The sequence below is a fragment of the Sus scrofa genome, chromosome 11 (genome assembly GCF_000003025.6).
Source record: "Sus scrofa isolate TJ Tabasco breed Duroc chromosome 11, Sscrofa11.1, whole genome shotgun sequence".
Classification (NCBI taxonomy): Eukaryota; Metazoa; Chordata; class Mammalia; order Artiodactyla; family Suidae; genus Sus; species Sus scrofa.
The window spans coordinates 47,774,288-47,791,087 of NC_010453.5; positions in this window are offsets into that span (position 1 = coordinate 47,774,288).

The window sequence follows — 16,800 nt, forward strand, 5'->3', positions numbered from 1 at the left end:
ACAAATGGAATCTGGCATCTGTTACAAAGTAGATGCTCAATTAGTATTTGTGAAATTAATGAACTCCTTTATAAGAAAGGGATATTTAATCCTGAAACGAAGTGAAGGAATTGTCTGCAGACAGGCGGCACATTATCTCTTCCATCAAAAAGGCAAAAAAAGGAGGAAGTGAGTGTGGAAGCAGGTCATTTGGGAGATGTAGGTAGGGTCAAGCATTTGAGAATTTTCCATCAGATGATTTCTATTTTATCTGTAAAAGGAAAGATGAGTTCACAGAGAAGAATAAAGGAGGAATAGTCGATCGGAAGGACTGAGAAAAATGGAAAAGGTTTAGGAAACAATCTCTTGTGTTCTGGAAGGATGTTTCAGAGAGAAGCCCCTTTAAGTAGCTGGCAGCCCCTGCAGAACATGTGGTGGTTTGTAGAAGGTGTGTGTCCAGCGTACACGCCACGTACTGGGCCTCAGGGCTGAATCAGATAAACTCGGCACCACCTGGCACCTTTTCCTGTTCCTCCCTCACTTGAAACTCTTGGCCACAATCTTCAGTATTTGTTCTCTCCTTTGTTTTCCTGGCGCTGTTCCACCAGATTTGACACACACTCATAGCTCCCTGGGAGTCCATGACCTTGGACAGTTCTGACTCCTAACCTGGACAATGTCCCATGGTTCCATGGAGGACATTTTTTATCATTCATGACAGTTCTGAGACCTGCCTACACAGATACTGACCTCATCATCAAAGCATCCACCAGCCTGCAAAGGAGCAAACTGAGCATAAGGCAGAAGAAGTGGGGAGGGGGAGTGGGTAAGCCTACTTCATTGTCTACTTGGTCCCTTTGCACAGAGCTTGAGTCATCTCTGCCCCTAAGCCCCTGCTCTCACCTGCTTAAATCCTAAGGGCTTAGGTCTCTGTACTCTCCTAGGTGTCCTTTGAGAGGAGATCCTGCTCGAAGTCTGTTGATATGACCTTAGCCTATGGCCTCAACAAGGAAATTCTGTTAGAATATAACACAGGAAACCTAACACGCCTCCAAAAGGGAAAATAGTCATAAGACAGGCAGTTTTGTCACAGGGGGAACTCCCAAATCTGTATAAGGATAAGCATTACCCTTCCACACAAAAATCAGACAAAAGAATAAAGTATATGCCAATAAGCAATGTGTATATAAAGTATTTTTGACAAACTCTAGGGAATTTTAAGTCAGTTCTCAACGAAACTTCAGAGAATGCAATACAATTTTTTTTTTTTTTTTTTTTTTTTTTGCTTTGTAGGGCCACACTCACGGCACATGTAGGTTCCCAGGCTGTGGCTCTAATCGGAGCTTCAGCTGCCGGCCTACACCACAGCCACAGCAACACAGGATCCGAGATGCATCTGCGACCTACACCACAGCTCATGGCAATGCCAGATCCTCAGCCCCACTGAGCAAGTCCAGGGATCAAACCCGAAACCTCATGGTTACTCGTCAGATTTGTTTCCAATGCACCAAACGGGAACTCTGCAACGCAAATTCTTGAGCGACATATGTAGTACATAGAAAACTTACCTGGTAGTGAGATTCTTTAAGAGAAATCACTAAAAAAGGTGGCCTAGAAAATTTATTTTAAGCAAATGTGGAGGGATGGAGTGGAAGAAACAAAAAATAATGGCTGAGAAGTTAAATACGCCAAGAACCAATGGGACCACCTCTGGATTATACAGCTACTCAATTTTCTCATCACTTTGCTCTGATGTACATGACAAAAGTTTTTTAGGCAGTATTTTTTTATGGTTATGGCTATAACTCTAGAGGAGAATTTTTCATCTGTTTTGGATCATTAAACTCACTATGTACCTTTGATTAAAATTCCATTCTTCTCTCAGCTACCAATTATGATATTCCCTGTTTTAAAGTCATTCTCTCTTGTTAACTGATCCATTGCTCTCCCAGTAATAAAAAAGGCAGTGAGAGGCAAATTGCTGAAAGAAGCTATTTTTTTTTCTTTGTTACTTTGCAAAAACAACGGAAGAAGATGTCCTGGAACAGGGAAGCTAGAAAATCTTTCTTGTTTGACATCTTATAAAAAGTGAAGAAGGAGTTTGATCCCCAGCCGGCACAGTGGATTAAAGGATCCGGCATTGCAGCAGCGGCAGCTTAGGTTGCAACTGCGGCTTGGATCTGATCCCTGGCCAGGAAACTCCATATGCCAAGCGGCAGACAAAAAATTAAAAATAATAAGAAAAGACAGTTTGTTCAATAAGTGGTGCTGGGAAAACTGGACAACCACATGGAGAAGAATGAAATTAGAACACTCCCTAACACCATACACAAAAATAAACTCCAAATGGATTAAAGACCTAGATATAACACCAGACACTATCAAACTCTCAGAGGAAAACACAGGCCAAATCCTCTCTGACATAAACGACAGCAACATCTCCTCAGATCCACCTCTTAGAGGAACGGACAGTAAAAACAAAAATAAACAAATGGGACCCAATCAAACTTCAAAGTTTCTGCACAGCAAAGGAAACCCTAAACAACATGAAAAGACAACCCACAGAATGGGAGAAAATCTTTGCAAGTGAATCCACTGACAAGGGATTCATCTCCAAAATTTACAAACACCTTCTGCAGCTCCATACCAAAAAAAAAAACAAACAACCCCATCCAAAAAGGGGCAGAAGATCTAAACAGACAGTTCTCCAAAGAAGACATACAGATGGCCAAAAAACACACGGAAAGATGTTCAACATCACTCATGATTAGAGAAATGCAAATCAAAACCACGATGAGGTACCACCTTACACCAGCCAGAATGGCCATCATTCGAAAAAGTCAACAAACAGTGAGTACTGCAGAGGGTGTGGAGAAAAAGAACCCTAGGACACTGTTGGTGGGATTGTAAATTAGTGCAACCACTGTGGAAAACAGTGTGGAGATTCCTCAGAAAACTAAAAATAGAACTACCATTTGATCCAGAAATCCCACTCCTGGGCATCCATCCAGAGAAAACCATGACTCACAAAGACACATGTACTCCAATGTTCATTGCAGCACTATTTACAATAGCCAAGACATGAAAACGACCTAAATGCCCATCGACAGAGGAGTGGATCAAGAAGATATGGTACATATACACAATGGATTATTACTCAGCCATTAAAAGGAATGAAATACTGGCACTTTTAGCAACATGGATGGACCTAGAAACTATCATGCTAAGTGAAGTCAGCCATACAATGAGACACCAACATCCAATGCTTTCACTGACATGTGGAATCTGAAAAATGGACAGAATGAACTTTGCAGAACAGATGCTGACTCACAGACATTGAAAAACTTATGGTCTCTGGAGGAGACAGTTTGGGGGTGGGGGAAAAATAATAATAAAATAAATGAAATTGCTACCCCCATAAATGCTGATGTCTAAATTGGTCAGGAGGTCTACCTGTCTAAATAAATAGCTAATGGTGTTGAAATCCACAATGAAGATCACAAAATAAAGTTTCCAACACCCCCAAAGAGTCAGCTGGATCTCACAGTTCAGGAAAGGTACAGAGTACAGGGGGCCTTGTTTAGTACGGATACCAAAAGAATGATTTTGGATTAAGATTTGAGAGATGGCGTTTACTCTACTGCTGTACGACTATAAAATGAAAGCATTTGCTATTTGAAAAGACAGGATTTTCTATGTTACCTCCCCTTTGAGGTTCTGATATTGACCTATATTTATCAGTGGAGTGCCTCTTCTTGTAACTCTTGCCTTTGTTCTAATCATTAAGATGGGGAGAAAGGTTCACTAGAACAAACAGAAACTTGCCTCTAATTCTAGAAGTTATCCAGTCTTCAGTGGTTTTAAGCCTGAGGTAGAGGGAACCACCCAGTCTTCAGCTCTCTTTCTAGCTTAAAGAGTTCGAAGTATCTTTAGGTCTCCACTCATTTGACTTAAAATGCGTGTGGCAAACATTTATGGTAGCATTGGTAACTTTAGTGTCCCCTATTTGGGCCTAGGAGTTTTCCTCATATATAAATGTGCTTTATTTTAGCAGCACAAAAATTTACATGGAGAAGTTCCCATCATGGTTCATCAGATAACAAACCCAACTAGCATCCGTGAGGACACGGATTTGATCCCTGGCCTCGATAAGTGGGTTAAGGATCCAGCATTGCTTTGAACTGTGGTGTAGGTCACAGATATGGCTCAGATTCCACATTGCTGTGGCTCTGGCATAGGCTGGCAGCCACAGCTCATACTGGACCCCTGGCCTGGGAAACTCTATATGCTGTGGGTGCAGCCCTAGAAAAGACAAAAAGACAAAAAAAAAAGTTTACATGGAGAAAAAAATGAGTGAACTCAGGAAATAATTTTCAAAAATTTTAAGGAAACATCAATGAGAAGAAACAAAAGAACAAATTAAAAACAATAAATAATGTCTTGACAGAAATAGATGATTAAAAGAAAAAAATGTTAAAATTCCAAAAGAAATGAAGAAAGAGGTGAAAAGGATTTAAGACAAAATGACAGGTAGAGAAGACAGAGAAGTTCCTACAGATGTATCCTAGAAATACCCAAGGGACAGAACGAAAACAATGGAACAGAATAAATATTAAAAACTATAATCCATGGCCAACAAGCACTTGAAACAATGCTCAACATCACTGATTATTAGAGAAATGCAAATCAAAACTACCATGAGATACCGCCTCACACCAGTCAGAATGGCCATCACTAATAAGTCCACAAATAACAAATGCTGGAATGGTGCGGAGAAAAGGGAACTCTCCTGCATTGTTGGTGGGAATGCAAGCTGGTACAACCACTATGGAGAACAGTATGGAGGTACCTTAGAAAACTATACATAAAACTACCATATGACCCAGCAATCCCACTCTTGGGCATATATCTGGACAAAACTTTCCTTGAAAAAGATATATGCACCCACATGTTCATTGCAGCACTATTCACAATAGCCAAGACATGGAATCAACCGAAATGTCCACTGACAGATGATTGGATTAGGAAGATGTGGTTTATATACACAATGGAATACTATTCATCCATAAAAAAGAAAAAATAATGCCATTTGCAGCAACACGGATGGAACTAGAGACTCTCATCCTGAGTGAAGTAAGTCAGAAAGAGAAAGACAAATACCATGTGATATCACTTATATCTGGAATCTAATATATGGCACAAATGAACTGTTCCACAGAAAAGAAAATCATGGACTTAGAATAGACTTGTGGTTGCCAAGGGGTAGGTGGAAGGAGTGGAATGAACTAGGAGCTTGGGGTTAATAGATGCAAACTATTGCTTTTGGAATGAGAGATCCTGCTGTGTGGCACTGAGAACTATGTCTAATCACTTATGATGGAGCATGATAATGTGAGAAAAAAGAATATATACATGTTTGTGTAACTGGGTCACCATGCTGTACAGTAGAAATAAATAAATAAAAGATAAAAAACAAAAAACAAAAAAAAACCCCCTATAATCCAAGAAAATTTTCCTGAAGTTAAATATGCGTGTGTGTGTGGGGGGGGGTACTTGAACATACATATTGAAAAACATACTATCTATGTACCTGGAAAAATTGACATGAAATAACAAACATCAAGACTTATTTTAGTAAAACTAATGAATTTTTAAAAAAAAAACTTTAAGTATTCACTTTGTATTTAGACCAAAACACAAACACAAATCATTGATAACAGAAATAATATCAGGAGTTCCCTCTGTGGCCTGGAGGGATTGGCAGCATCTCTGGAGCACTGGAACACAGGTTCAATCCCTGGCCCAGCACAATGGGTTGAGGATCCGGCATTGCTGCAGCTTCTGCTTATGTTGCAACTGCGGCTCAGATCTGATCTCTGGCCAGGAAATTCCATATGCTACACGGAGGCCCAAAAAGAAAAAAAGGAGAGAGAAATGATACCGAACTGTCATCAGACCTTTCTACAGCAACCCTTTAAGACTGAAGATAATGGAGTAACACATGTAACACACTCAAGGCAAGAAAATGTGACCTGAGGGTTTTGTACCCGTGTAAACTGACATTTCAGTATAAAGACCAGACTCAAATGGTTGTGAACATTCAAGCTGTACAGAAACTCATGCATGTACTTGTTCATGTATAGAATTCAAACTCCATTAAAGGGGGTAGTTACTACTCAGCTCTAGCCGATTACTGTCACTAGAGAATGTACATGTACTATTTTGGGGGTTTTCAATTTTTAAAAAGACTCTCAAATTAAAAGCAAAAAAATGGGAGTTCCTGTCGTGGCGCAGTGGTTAACGAATCCGACTAGGAACGATGAGGTTGTGGGTTCGGTCCCTGCCCTTGCTCAGTGGGTTAACGATCCAGGGTTGCCGTGAGCTGTGGTGTAGGTTGCAGACGCGGCTCAGATCCTGCGTTGCTGTGGCTCTGGCGTAGCCTATTAGACCCCTAGCCTGGGAACCTCCATATACCACGGGAGCGGCCCAAGAAATAGCAAAAAGACAAAAAAAAAAAAAAAAAAAAGGTTCCCAAGCAAGGGATCTGATCGGAGCTGTAGCTGCTGGCCTACACAACAGCTCACAGCAACGCCAGATCCTTGACCCACTAAGCGAGTCCAGGGATCGAACCTGAATCCTTACAGACCAGTCGGACTCGTTTCCACTGCGCCATAATGGGAACTCCCAAAGAAAACTACCTATTTATTTATTCATCTATTCATTCATTCATTTAATATTTAGTTTTATTGTTTAAAGTTTTAAAAACTAGCATACAATGATAATAAGGCATTTTAAAAGATTATCATTTGATTTTATTATTTTATAACTTTATTCATATTTCACATATACTAGGGCGTAATTCCTGTCTCTAGCTGTACACCGTGACTTAGGAGGGGATTTTTTTTTAATGTCCAGATTATTTATTCTGTTCATCTTAACATATCCCTCTGTCTATTGTCAATTGCTTTTCAAATGTTTTAAATATTTTAGTCAAATTAGTTTTTTCATATGATTTACATGTAACACTACTTTTGGAAAATTGTCAGAGTGAAACAAGCATCTTTTACTGGCCTATTATGTAACCAAGCCACTTACCAATCCATGTATCAGTCATCAAAATATAAAAAGCACAGTATCTGGCTCAAACTATACTTTTTTTTCTTTTTAGGGCCACACCTGTGGAACATGGAAATTCCCAGGGTTGGGGTAGAATTGGAGCTGCAGCTGCCAGCCTATGCTGCACCCACAGCCATGCAGGAAACGAACCACATCTACGACCTACACCCAGCTTGTGGCAGTGCCAGAGCGAGGCCAGGGATCGAACCCACATCTTCATGGATACTAGTTGGGTTCTTAACCCGCTGAGCTACAACGGAAACTCCTCAAAATATACTTTAATTACAGTAATGTGGATGATTTAGGCCAACTGTATGGTAAAAATTGCCATATGATATATCTTAGTCTCCCATCTTGGAGTAAGATCAAATATATTTGTAAACTAAAAATGCTGGTGTCTTTTGATTTTTTTTTTTTAAATAAGACATGGTAAATTTATCAGAATATAAAAAATAATTTATATGGAAATTTTCACACAGATAAAAAAGACAATATGTAACAAATTCAAATATACCCATTACCCAACTCCAGCAATTATTAATAAATGGCTGGCTAAGCTTTTACCTACACTCTCCTGCCCCCGACCACTATCTAAATAGATTTGTACTCACCCTATAGTTTGAAAACCACTACCAAAAAGGCTTATCTCTTCAAGGGCAGGGTCAATTTCATTCACCTCAGGCTCTTGGTATATATGCTTGCTACAGCATAGACCCCAAAGGTATGGAAGATGAATGGTTAGATGACAATACTAGAAAACTAGGGCTTTTTCATACTCATCCACGGGGTGGCATTTTTAGTAGGAAATAAAAAAATACCCTCTTTCCCCATCCTCCAAACTAAGCTGCTGCTTCTATAGCGTGAATGGGTTTGTATGTTTTGGAAGGATACAGTAAGCAGTCTGCTTCTCTAGGATTTCCCATTTGCCCTGCCATTTCTTTGGAAACTCCTTTGGTCCAGAATATTAATTTCTGTCTGAATTCTACAAACCTGTTGCCTGAGTCATCATGGCTTAGAATCTGAAATCTCACAGTTATGTTCTGGATATAACAGTTTTTTTTTTTGTTTTTTGTTTTTGTTTTTGTTTTTCTTTTGTCTTTTTAGGGCTGCACCCGCGGCATATGGAGGTTCTCAGACTAGGGGCCTAGTGGAGCTGTAGCTGCCAGCTTAAGCCACAGCCACAGCAATGCGGGATCTGAGCTGCATCTGAGACCTACACCACAGCTCATCGCAATGCCGGATACTTAACCCACTGAGCAAGGCCAGGGATCGAACTCGCAACCTCATGGTTCCTAGTTGGATTCATTTCCGCTGCGCCACGACAGGAACTCCTGAATAATAACAGTTCTTTCATAGCACATCTTAAATATTCCTTTGCCTTTTCCCTTGGCATAGAAATGTGAAATGCAATGATGTGCACTTTTCTGACAAATGTTCTTCATATGCTGAAATAGTAACCAGCCAAATATTAATAGCAACTTGCTCCTAGGGTATTTGGAATTTAAAAGAGCATCCATTAGGATCAAGTTAATCAGCTATGTAATCCATTATCCTCAGTATTTGTGTGTGCTATGAAATAGTGGTTAAATCAATAGCTGGAATGTTCCCCTAATCAAACAGAGGACTGGTAAAAATGAGCCACTCATTAGAGAATGACACATGAAATAGTAAAATTCCATTTAAGTGATGGCACGCAAGTTCCTTTTTTTCTTTTTCTTTCTTTCTTTTTTTTTTTTTTTTTTTAGGGCCACACCTGTGGCATATGGAAGTTCCCAGGCTAGGGGTCAAATCAGAGCTGCAGCTGCCAGCCTATGCCACAGCAGCTACATGGGATCCGAGCCGTGAACCTACACCACAGATCACAGCAATGTTGGATCCTTAACCCACTGAGCAGGGCAGGGATGGAACCCACATCCTCATGGATACTGGTCAGGTTCATTACTGACGAGCCATGACAGGAACTCTGGCACATAAGTTTCTTATTCAAGTTTGAAAATCTTTAATACTTAAATTCTGAAATTCTTGATCAGTATAGTAGAATGTATAGGCTAAATTTATACTAGCATCATTCTCAATTTCATGAGAATTAATGCGAATGAATTAGCACAAAAGTGAGTAGATACTTTAGGCAATATATAAGAAGCTATTCAGCAAGCTACCTCTTGACTTTTTAGACGAGTTTAATTATTCCTGTGCAGAAAAGAGTTAACATAGCTGCTTGTACTTGAAAAGGCCAGCTGACAAGGTTGGCAACTGGGAACCTGGATTCCAGGAGGGTTCCCACCATTGACTGATATAAGTGGCTCACTGTGTCTAAACTGTACAAACAAAATAATTATGCAACCTCCTGCATTCCTTCTGAAATTTGAAAGGCCAGGCAGAGGTGCCTATATGATAAGCTCCAAATAAAAAAATCTCAAGGTTGAGTCCTAATGAGCTTCCTGGGTTGGCAACATTTCACACCATTTGTCACAACTTGTTGGTTGAGGGATTAAGCACATCCTGTGTGACTCTACTGGGAGAGGAGTCTTGGAAGCCTGCAAATGTTTACCCAAGTGTTAGCCTCATGTGCCTTTTTTCTTTGCCAGTTATGCTTTGTATCTATCCTTTTGCTGTAATAAACTAGAGCCATGAGGAGTCCTGTGAGTGCTCCTAATGAACTGCCAAAACTGAGGGTGGTCTTGCTGACCCTCGACACAATCCCCTAATCTACTTTTTAAAGAATCAGTTAAGGAAGTTCCCATTGTGGCTCAGAGGTAATGACCTTGACTAGTATCCCTGATGAGGGAGGTTCCATTCCCGGCTTCGCTTATCAGGTGAAGGATCCGGCTTTTTGTTGCCATGAGCTGTGGTGTAGGTTGCAGACGCAGCTCAGATCCTGCTATGGCTGTGGTGTAGGCCAGCAGCTGCAGCTCTGATTCAACCCCTCGCCAGGGAACTTCAATATGCGGCAAGTTCGGCCCTAAAAAGCAAAAGGAATGAAAGAAAGAATTATCTAACGCGAGGATTAGTTATTTGCAACCCAACATAAGAAAAAGCTTCTGAATGCATTACTAATGAAAATTTAAGGATTTCCTAAGCATTGTAAATCAAGAAATCTGTAACAACTGATGGTAATTATAACTTGTTATGACTTTGGTTATAGTGGTCCAGTCAACATTACCCACCATTTATAAGGCATTCTCTTCTAGTTGTCAGGATGTTGCCCAAGATCACGTCTGACCCACTGTACCGTGTACTCTCTATCAGGCAGGACCCGAGGGCAAAATTCAGATCTCTTTTAACTAAATTAGCCTTATTTATTTATTTATTTATTTATTTATTTTGTCTTTTTAGGGCCACACGTGAGGCATATGGAGATTCCCAGGCTAGGGGTTGAATCAGAGCCTATGCCACAGGTACAGCAACTCCAGATCTGAGCCGCAACTGGGGCTTACACCACAACTCACAGAAACGCCAGATCCTTAACCCACTGAGCCAGGCCAGGAATCGAACTTGTGTCCTCAGGGATGCTAGTCAGATTTGTTTCCGCTGAGCCATGATGGGAACTCCAGGCTTATCTTGAATTGCATGTTTTCCTTTTATCCTACCACGATTCTCAGGTGTGGTTGAGAGTTGGGGGGGGTTGTTTGTTTTCTTTGCCTCCCCCTTCACCAATAGCTGCACCCACAGCATGTGGAAGTTCACGGGCCAACTACTGAATCTGAGCCATAGCTGCAACCTATGTGCAGCTACAACAATGCCAGATCCTTAAACGGAAGGCCAGGGATAGAACTTATACCTCCAAGACAACCCAAGCCACTGCAGTCAGGTACTTAACCCATTATACCACAGCAGGAACTCCCATGTTTTATTTCTTTAACTTTAGGAAACTAATAGTCTATTGCAACCCAACCTACACCACTGTTCAGGATAATGTCCTATACATATGTTTCTATGCATTGAACTCAGCCATACTATTTTCAAACTCATATTTTAATGTGTCCTATCTTCCACAGGGCTTTTCTAACTCTCTTATTTACATATTATTGCCAGACATTTCAAAAATTTTCAGATAAACCATATAGGAAGGAAGAAAATGAGTGAATATGTAACATGTCCAAAGAAAGAATAGTCAAAGAAGGAACAAGCACTTAACATTGGAAAATGAAAATTAGTCAATATATCACTAGGCACTAGACTGACCAGCTCTCAGATGTACTTGGGCCTCCTGGACAGATACATTTTAACCATGAAGGTGGGTGCACTGGACTGGCATAATTCCCCTTTCTCTGATTTCAAGTTCATTGAACGTCCTTCTCATTTGCATGTCTCAAGGACTGTTCATGTCTTCAGTGTTTACTACGTTTTCATATGGTGTTCAATTTTCACAGCAACCCTGGGAGTTGTTATCCCTGTTTTATGGCTGAGGAAATAGCTGGCCAATCCTGCCTGGGGCTGCCCCTCTGGCCTTCAGATATCCACAGGCACTCTTACTCCCAGATATAGAAAACATTACACGTTCGTTTTGAGCATGTAATGTTTGAACTATGCCATGAACATGCAGGTACAGATATCTCTTTGAATAAATGAATAGCAGTGTATAAAACTGCTCATATCTCTTACCTGTTAAGTGTTTAACTTGGGATAAGACAATAAGACCATCACTCAGTTGAAAATTTCATTGGAAAAAAAGTTTGTCTTGAAATGTTTATTACCCACTTCCAGTATTTCAGACTTTTAAAAACATCTCTTTTTCATTATGCATTTAGTTCAAAATAAATTTTTAATTAATTTATATTGTAAAAATCAACCTGTAGTTGAAAGCACTGTAATATTACTAAAGTTTATTTCTTGATCTTTTTTTTTTTTTTTTTTTTTTTTTTTTTTTTTTTTTGTCTTTTTGCCTTTACTAGGGCCGCTCCAGAGGCATATGGAGGTTGCCAGGCTAGGGGTCGAATCAGAGCTATAGCTGCCAGCCTACACCACAGCCACAGCAACTTGGGATCTGAGCCACATCTTCAACCTACACCACAGCTCATGGCAACACCGGATCTTTAACCCACTGAGCAAGGCCAGGGATCGAACCCACAACCTCATGGTTCCTAGTCGGATTCATTAACCACTGAGCCATAATGGAAACTCCAGTTTATTTCTCGTATCAAAAATGACCACAAGATAGAAGCACAACAATATTTTTATATTTGGGAGATTCTTAAAGAATTTATATTATCAATTAAAAGTGGTATTTTGTTTCATTTCAGAGATTATGTTAGTCTCCAATTTTTTTTTTGTTGTTGTTGTTGTTGTTGTTGTTGTTGCTATTTCTTGGGCCGCTCCTGCGGCATATGGAGATTCCCAGGCTAGGGGTCGAATCGGAGCTGTAGCCACTGGTCTACGCTGGAGCCACAGCAACGCAGGATCCGAGCCGCGTCTGCAACCTACACCACAGCTCATGGCAACGCCGGATCATTAACCCACTGAGCAAGGGCAGGGATCGAACCCGCAACCTCATGGTTCCTGGTTGGATTCGTTAACCACTGCGCCACGACGGGAACTCCAGTCTCCAGTTTTAAAAGGACCAGCAATTTTAATTGTGAAACAGTAAATTCTGTCACTTACTGCCCATATAAGGACAAATAAAACAGAAAATCAATGAATTAAAAAAATACATTGGAAGTTTTCCCTGTGGAACAGAGGATTAAGGATCCAGCATTGCCACAGCTGTGGTGCAAGTCGCAGCTGCGGTGCCGGTTCCATCCCTGGTCTGGGAACTTACATATGCCATGGGTGCAGCCAAAAAAAAAAAAAAAAATTATTGAAGTACAGGATCTCCTCTTGATGCACAGTCTCCATCATATCCAAATACAGATCCATGTAGGCACAAAAAGCCAACCAATCTGCCCACTCCCTACATACTCAACACACACTGATGATGCAGAGACAGAATAACACAGGCAAGAATGCCATCTTATTTACCTACTTTCTTTCTTACTTATTGGAAAGAGAGGAATGGGTGGCAGTTGTTACTGGTCCACAGAAGTGATGAAATCCTGCCAGGAAGTCCTCCTGCCCAAGAGCACGTAACTAACTCAATTTGTTCAGTCTGCAATATGGATAACAAATCCTCCACTCTACCACAGTGCATAATAGGCTGACCTGCTGGTTTTTATTATTAGTTATTAAATATCTGACTTACCCAGTAGATTATAAGCCCTGTGAAAACTGTCTGTTCACTACTATATCTCAAGTGATTAGCAAAGTGTCTGATACCTCAGAGATGTTCAATACATATTTGTTGAATGAACAAATGATATAACTATTACAGCCTAAATGTAAATTGGTCCAACCACTATGGGAAGCAGTATGGAGGTACCTCAGAAAACTAAATATAGAACTACCATATGATCCAGCAATCCCACTCTTGGGCATATATCCAGACAAACCTTTCCTTGAAAAAGACACATGCACCTGCATGTTCACTGCAGCACTATTCACAATAGCCAAGACATGGAAACAACCTAAGTGTCTGTCCACAGATGAATGCATTAATAAGATGTGGTATATATACACAATGGACTACTACGTAGCCATAAAAAAGAACAAAATAATGCCATTTGCAGCAACATGGATGGAGTTAGAGACTCTCATACTAAGTGAAGTTATGTCAGAAAGAGACTAGACAAATACCATATGATATCACTTGTATCTGGAATCTAATAAACGGCACACATGAACCTTTCTACAGAAAAGAAACAAACTCATGGACATGGAGAACAGACTTGTGGTTGCCAAGGGGGAGGGGGAGGGAGGGGGAGGGAGTGGGATGGACTGGGAGTTTGGGGTTAGTAGATGCAAACTATTGCATTTCGAGCAGATAAGCAATGAGATCCTGCTGTATAGCACAGGGAACTGTATCTGATCACTTGTGATGGAACATGATGGAAGATAATGTGAGAAAAAGAATGCATATATATGTGTGTGTGTGTGTGTGTGAGAGAGAGAGAGAGACTGGGCACTTTGTTGTATAGCAAAAATTGACAGAACATTGTAAATCAGCTGAATATAAAGAATAAAAGTCTTACCAAATCAAACTATTCCAGCCTACTTAGCCATTACATTTTCAGTGTAAGTTAATAAATAAGTATTTTGAGTTATATACCTATCTTTGCCAAATTTGGTCAGCATTTATCATTCCTCCGGAGGCAAGATCATTGGACTGAGTTTCTTGAAATGTTGGACTAGTAGACCTGAGACAGGCAGGGACTTGGGACCTGGGACCCTTGCTGCAGTGGCTGCAATGCTTGCACCTGGCCAAACATCTCCTGGGGCAACAAAATACAAACAAACTATAGGGGGTTAAAAAATAACTGCATACCTGTGCCTTTGGGGCAAATTATGGGAACCCCAACTGCCACTTCTAAAGAGCGGAGAGCAAAAGCACACCACCAAAGAGGGGGGGCAGACTACCCTAAGTCACACCCCCTTCAACTCCTGGACCCACCCCTATTCTGCCCTCTTTATAATCAGCTTGCCCCACCCCTACCTCTAGCAAGCAAGAAAGTTGTTGGTTTCCGTTGCTCCCCACCAACCCCTGCTGCAGCAGGGGCCCCAGGGGCCCCAATAAAGCCTTGCCTGAATTTCTTGTCTGACCTCTCGTCAATTTTTATTAAGGACGGTCAAGAACCAGGCCAGTAACAGATTCACCTACATCATCTAGTCAAATGCCATGTATCGTAGCTTTACTGCTTGTCTGCTTGCTTGTCATTACTTCAGAAGCACAGGCTTGAATCCCGGATTAATCATTTAATTCTAGCCCTTGGCTTGTGGCACACTTTCATTATTGGTCTAAACCTGGCTCTCTTTTATTTATTTTTATTTTTATTTTATTTTATTTTTTGGTATTTTTAGGGCCAGACCTGCAGCATATGGAGGTTCCCACACTAGGGGTCTAATCAGAGCTACAGCTGCCGGTCTGCACCACAGCCACAACAACTTGGGATCTGAGCCACATCTGCAACCTACACCACAGCTCACGGGAATGCAAGATCCTTAACCCACTGAGAGAGGCCAGGGATTGAACCCACAACCTCACGGTTCCTAGTCGGATTCATTTCCACTGCGCCACAATGGGAACTCCTAGCTCTCTCTTTTTTTTAATTAACTTCATGTATTTATTTAATGACATACGAAACCCCACGGATTTATTTCCCAACCTGAAGAATTCAACATTCCCCAGAAATTTACATCTGTTATGGGTTCCCCTTCTATCCTGCCTCTAACTTCTCCCTTCCTTGTAGCCTAGAGGTAACCACTCACCTTGATTTTGCTTTTTACTCCCATTTTTTATTTACTTTGATGTTTTTACACACAGATACCTATATATTCAACATTGGTACTAAGACCAATTTATGATGTCATGTATACTTTTAGCTCATTAATTTTTTCTCAGTACAATATTCCATTGTGAAAACATACCTGTATTCATTTCTCACTTCTGTTCAGTTATTTGGGTTGTTAGTTTTTTGTTTTGTTTTGGGTTTTTTTTGTTTTTTGTTTTTTGTCTTTTTACCATTTCTTAGGCCGCTCCTGCGGCATATGGAGGTTGCCGGGCTAGGGGTCGAATTGGAGCTATAGCTGCCGGCCTACACCAGAGCCACAGCATTGCTGGATCTGAGCCACATCTGCGACCTATACCACAGCTCACAGCAACGCTGGATCCTTAACCCACTGAGCAAGGCCAGGGATCAAACCTACAACCTCATGGCTCCTAGTCGGATTCGTTAACCACTGCACCACGACGGGAATTCCATGGGTTGTTAGTTTTTGCTGTCATGAACAGTTTATGAAGATAAATGTGTAAGCACTAGAATGGCTGCATCAAAGGACATACACAATTCAACTTTACAAAATAAGCAAAATCATTTTCCAAAGGGAATGGACCTACACATACTCCTTTCAGCAAAATGTAAGTTGCCATGGGTATTATCTAACTTCTTGTTTTCCTTAAAATTATATCTTGATTTGCCTGAAAATGCCAATTCTCTATGAAAGTGCCAAAATGTCCACATTTGAATATATTTATCACATCACTTTGGAATGACCAGACAGAAAGTGAGAGAAGAAAAGACGGTAATGCCAAATAATTTAAATTGGGTTTTCAATAATGGATTTTACATTCACATTTGACCTTGTATAACACTGTCTAAACATAATTATCCCTGATGGTCAAAGGAATCCCTTCTTCTTTTTTTTTTTTTTTTAATAGCCACACCCACAACATATGGAAGTTCCTGGCCCAGGGATTAAATCCAAGCTGCAGCTGTGTGCAGCAATGCTGGATCCTTAATCCACAGCACCAGGTGGGGATCGAATCTGTGCCACCATGGAGAAAATACCAGATCCTTAACTCACTGAGCCACAGTGGGAATTCCTAAAGGAATCTTATTAGTGTATTTCTTCTTTTTTCAGTTTTTTTTTTTTTTCCATTCCTAGGGTTTCTAGAGCCTCCAGGAAATCTTTAGCAACCAATTTAGCATAGCAATAGAGCTTTTACCTGGGCACCTGATGCTTCTATACCCACACAATACTCTGTACATACCTTTATCTTAACACTTAGAGCAGAAACTATCTGTCCCTCAATATCTGTTCTTTCTTTCTTACAGTTATGGGACTTTTATTTAGGCGGAGGGTCTCTAAGCTAAAGAGTATAGGCCCCAGCTTTCC